The following is a 5,953-nucleotide window of genomic DNA, read 5'->3' on the forward strand; positions in this document are numbered from 1 at the left end:
AAAATATAAATAATTTTCGGGGCGGATCATGGCGGGGCGGATTTGGAGCGGGTCAAAATTTCTCACCCCAAATCCATCTCGGATCATAAAATTTACCTTATTTCCTGCCCCGAATCCGTTTATTTTCTCCCATTTACTGGCCCCGTCGGGGCGGATCGGGGCGGGAGCTCCACCAAACCCGGATCGGTTTGCATCCCTACTGACCCCTTCATGCTAATGCTTCTCTCAATTTTTCCAAAGTGCAAGGATTGTTTGGTAAAAATAACAAAAAGAATACAAAAAGAGTTGGTACAGTGTAAAAAGCAAAACTCACTTTCAGCTTCACTGTATTAAATTGTAATCAAGCCCAAAGTGCAAAGAACATAGAGAGAGAGAGAGAGAGTTGAGCTCATGTGCTTTTAAAACATAGGAGATCAACGTACTTATAATTTTTTAGCCATCAAATTGGTTAAAAATTCATATAATACTAGTAAAGAAAATTTAATGGAATACACCGTTAATAATACTGCACGGATATTGAGGCGATCTGACGATCAAAAAGTCATAAGCACAAATGCTTCCTTACTTTTACAGTAGCTCAACTCTATCTCTCTCTCTCTCTCTCTCTCTCTCTCTCTCTATATATATATATATATATATATATATATATAGGGTAAATAGCATTGTTACCCCCAAAATTTTTGGCGAAGTTTCACTTTACCCCTCGAACTCCTAAAATGGACATCTAATACCCTAAACTCTAATATTTCGTTCATGTTACCCCTTCCGTCAATTTTTCGTCAAGCTCCGTTAACCGAAAACTGACGGAAGGGGTAAATCGAATGAAATATTAGAGTTTATGGTGTTAGATGTCTATTTTAGGAGTTTGGGGGGTTAAGTGAAAGTCGCCAAAAGTTCAAGAGGTAGCGGTGCAATTACCCCGTAGGACTCTTAACTATAAATTATTTTATTATAATATGTTACTTATGGGTTGACTACTAACCCTCAAGTTAGTGATCATGTTTGATTTTGAATTTATATATATTTTTTATCCTAAAATAAATTATACCATAATTTATCTTACATTTTATTGTAATAAAATAAAAGCGAAAGAAATGAATTAGAGCGGCTTAAAGATAAGAAAAGTGTGATACTAACTACGTACGATACTCGAACACTCTACTGTCCTGGTGTACTCGCTAATATGGTTGATTTACAATAGGTATCCTCACTCGGATATAGAGATTTTAATTCTCAGTTAATTTTCTGTAGTACTCGTTTGTTCCTTTTATCTTTAGAAGCATTGTTCTAAAAAATACNAATACTACAGAAAATTAACTGAGAATTAAAATCTCTATATCCGAGTAAATACACCTATTATATATAAATCAACCATATTAGCGAGTACAGTAGTATTCGTTTGTCTCTTTTATCTTTAGAAGCACTGTTCTAAAAAATACACTTATTCCTATGAAATTATGCAATGTAATTTTATTGTAGCCTAAAATAAAATGCTTCTAAAGTATGATAAATTATGGTATGATTTATTTTAAGATAAAAAATATATATAAATTCAAAATCAAACATGATCACTAACTTGAGGTTTAGTAGTCAATTCAAAAATAATATATTATAATAAAATAATTTATAGTTGGGATAAATTGCATTGTTACCTCTGAACTTTTGGCGAGTTTCACTTAACCCCCAAAACTCCTAAAATAGACATTTAACATCCTAAACTCTAATATTTCCTTCGTTTTACTCCTTCCGTCAGTTTCCGGTTAACGAAACTTGACGGAAAGCTGACGGAAGGGCTAACATGAACGAAATATTAGAGTTTAAGGTGTTACATATCTATTTTAGGAGTTTGAGGGGTAAAGTGAAACTTCGTCAAAAGTTCAGGGGGTAACAATGCAATTTACCCTATATATATATATATATATATATATATATATATATATATATNTTCAGGGGGTAACAATGCAATTTACCCTATATATATATATATATATATATATATATATATATATAGCAGGTTGTATGTTATGGAAGTTATATATTGATGTTGATGAGTTTATTTTTTATTTCCTTTAAGTCAATACGAAGACTAAAGCATTTCTTCAAGTCCTCATTCAAACTAATATCAGCCGCTTTAGTTAATGTTGGTAATTGTGTTTACATTCTTAGCTTTATGGGTCAATGCTCATTCCAAGTCATTTACTCAGCATAGTCAATTCTGAGCTTAACCCCGTCGTTTGGAAATGTCATTCTTCTTCTCTACCGGTCAACAGATGCTTTTATCAAAAGAACATTCAAAAAGGAAAAATCAAAAAAGAAAATGCAATAAAGTATGTAAAAAAGGGAACGAATCAAGGAGTTAATATTCCAAAGAGGGAAAAAAAAAAAAAAAAAAGCAGAAAGAAAGAGAAGTCCGTTGACGAGTAGGCCGGGATTGATTCTGATGTTTTAGTTTGTATGAGGAAACAAATTAAAACCTTCAATTTGAGTGTTGTTGTTTTAAAGTGAAGGATGAAATTCACATGTACTTTAAATAGACTTATTATTGTTATTTTTCCTTCAACCTCTAGCTCTAATATTTTGCTATGTAACCACCGGTACGGTGAAAATAGACAGGATAATATTTGGCTGTATCCGCATCCGTACTTTATTTTATCCGCGTCCTAGTAAAAAATATTCAGATAGTTTCAAAGAGTGCAAAATATCTGGGATATCTGAAAAATCTGAAAATTAATATATATGTATGTATCTATTTATATATTGTGGAATATCAAATAATATGTTGGTGTAGTTTCACTATAATAAAAATGATTTATAGCGACACTTTTAAATATAGGTACATGTCAAAAAAATGCTGCTAGCTAAAATTACCGACACTTTTAAAAAGTGTTGCTATATGTGGGGTCGCTAGGTATATAGTGATAGTTAAAGAGTGAAGAGTGCTGCTAATTTACCAACACTTATTTAAGCATTTAGCAACCGTCGAAACTCTATCTCGTTAGCTGCGGTGGCGCAGGAGGATGACAGGAAAGGCTCTTCGTCTAGAATTTCAGTGGATTGAGTGAAGAGAAAAGAAAATATGGTAATTGATTTTTCTTTTCTTTTTTTTTCTTTTCTGTTTGTAATCGGGCCAAATGGACTGGGTGTTGTGGGTTGAGTAGAGTAATCTTTTATTTTTGGTTGGATTGAGCTTTATATTTAGGCATTAGTAGATATTTTTTTAAGTTTTAGTATACATGGGACACTTACTTAAAAGTGTTCCAAACATGTGTCCCTATAACCTAATTCTGTTGTAGTGTTTGCATTGTAGAAGGCTTGCGAAGAAAGCTAGCTGAGGGGTTGTGAGAGGTTCAAGTATACGTTTTTTCTTTTTTTACTTCTTCATTTAAATTTAGATATATATATATATATATATATATATATATATATATATATATATAATTAGGCTGTAATACTANTATTTTAAGTTTTTATATTTAATCAATTTTGAATTTAGGTGATAAATTTAAGCATTAGTTTTAAACCTAGGTTAAACTTGAGTATTAAATTTTAAATTTTAAATTTAAAGTTATACTTGAGTGAAGTGTTAAATTTAAATACAAGATTCATTTTTAAATTTTGATATAGATTTAAATTTATAATTTGAATATAATTTCAAATTTAAATATTTTAATTTAGATGATAAATTAATGTATAAAATTTAACTTAATTAATAAATAAGATTTAAATTCAACTCTATGAACAGTAACTTATAATTTTTTTTAAACGTCCCTAATCTGATATGAACATGATTTAAATTGTAAATTCAACATGCCATTTTGAATTTAAATTTGAACTGAAATTGAATTGAATTTGTATTAGATTTGAATACAAACTATTAATTCGAATCAAATTCAAAATTTTAAAGTTTAGATTTAAATTTTATACTAAGTGTGCGTTATTTAATTTTGAATCGTGAATTCTATTTTAAACATTTTTATCGATTATTAAATTTTTACTAAGCTAGCAATAAAACTGAGTTGATTTTTATTTCGATTCCTATTATTAACTAAACAAATTACGTGATTTCGTCATTCCGTTTTCCATTCCAATCTATTCTGATTCTTATTCCAATTTTGATTCGCATTATGAACTAAACATACCCTTATTTTTTTCCAAATAAGATACATGCATATAAAGTTTGAACATAAGTATGAAATTTTAATTGCATTGTATTTTATTCATCCTACTTTAGTTCATATTCTTATGTGTATATTTTGATGTATTATTATCCATATAAATATCCAAATACAAATCTAATCCATATCCACATTCGAATTCAAAGAAATTTATAGCCGAATCCTCTTTTAGAGGATATGGTTACGAAAATCCTGTTCTGACACATTCGTATCCAAAGTCATATCTAAATGCAGATGCATATATGGTTTCATCATATAACCGACCGTACCCGATCTATTTTCACCGCTAGTTACTAGAACTCTCCGGCTTTTGGTTATGCAATGTTATATTTCTCATTAGAAAGATCCTAAGTTGCAAGCAAAATCGCTTTGTGATAATCTATTTAATTTGCCCTGTTTGGAAATCTTGTAAAAATGCGACTTCTGTTAAAAGTAGGGTATTGAATTAGTGCTATAACATTTTGTAGGGGAGCTATTCGGATAGCTTTTATAGAAATATAGAGTACAACAAAACAGTCTGAATTGTATGCAATTTTGGAGAATTTATTTGTCGAAGTGCTCAAACCTAATGTAACTAAAGAGCATTGTGAGAGCAAAACAACATCTCACCTATTCATCTCCCACGCCCTCTCTCTTTCTCTCTCTCTCTCTCTCTCTCTCTCTCTCTCACTCTAAGGGCAGAACATATTTTGTAAAATCTAGAGTAATATTCCAGAGTAATCCAAACACCTTAATAAATACCAAGTTTCTCCATATGAAGTAATTAATATTGTTTTAAGTGAGCTCTATATATATTAATGCCGGAAAAAGAAAATAAAAAACAAACAGATCCTTATTTTGTTGTTTGTTCACAAGTTATTGGTTCTCTTCCATTGTTGAATGTGATATATCTTTACAGGTAAGTAAAACAACAATAAATACATACCAAAAACTCTGGATCATATATAAAATAAAATAAATAACTCACAGAGTACCATAGAGAAAAAATTCTTGATCACAATTTGCGGAAGCGAGAAGTTCGGCTATTATCTAAGTGTCACCAACCGAACTTGGATAATTTGATTTCTCTTCCTTTCTCAGGCACCCTCCTGTATGGTATGGAACCGATGATAATTCTTCACCAGAATACATATGAGAAAGTGGCGGGACCAATACCCCTTTATATAGAGTTCAGATCGACTTTCCATTAAAGTCTGATTAGGATTCGATTTAATTTAAATAGATGGAAAATGGATAAAATATACCATATCAAGTAATTCTATATCTATTAGGATTGACCTTTATCTATAATAAATTTAGCTTTCAATATGATTAATTGGGCCACATTTATAGAAATCCTAACAATCTCCAACTTGGCACATATTAACCATACTCCATGAATGGATTTTCTATACTCCAAACTTTATTGCACATTATTGAAAACTTTATGGTCAAATATCTTAGAACTCACTTGATTTTTAGTTCAAACTAAAAGACTATAATGATAGAAACTATGGCGTTCCACCTCTTCATATTGAAAATTTCCTTCCATAATTACCATATCATCATTATCTTCTAGCCAAGTACTTTTGTCATGCCCTAGGATCCTTTCAGTAAGCCATTTGGAAAATAGGGCACGTAATAAATTAGAGTTAGCGAAAAAATGTCCAATTTTTATTTTTTTCTATCCTTGACCCATCGATATAACAGACCCGTCACAATACAAGAAACTCTCCGTTCCAGACGAACAGAGTTTTTCCTGTATTTGTATGGCGTAGCACGAAGTACAAGTATCAACC

The sequence above is a fragment of the Ananas comosus genome, linkage group 20, assembly GCF_001540865.1.
Source record: "Ananas comosus cultivar F153 linkage group 20, ASM154086v1, whole genome shotgun sequence".
Lineage (NCBI taxonomy): Eukaryota > Viridiplantae > Streptophyta > Magnoliopsida > Poales > Bromeliaceae > Ananas > Ananas comosus.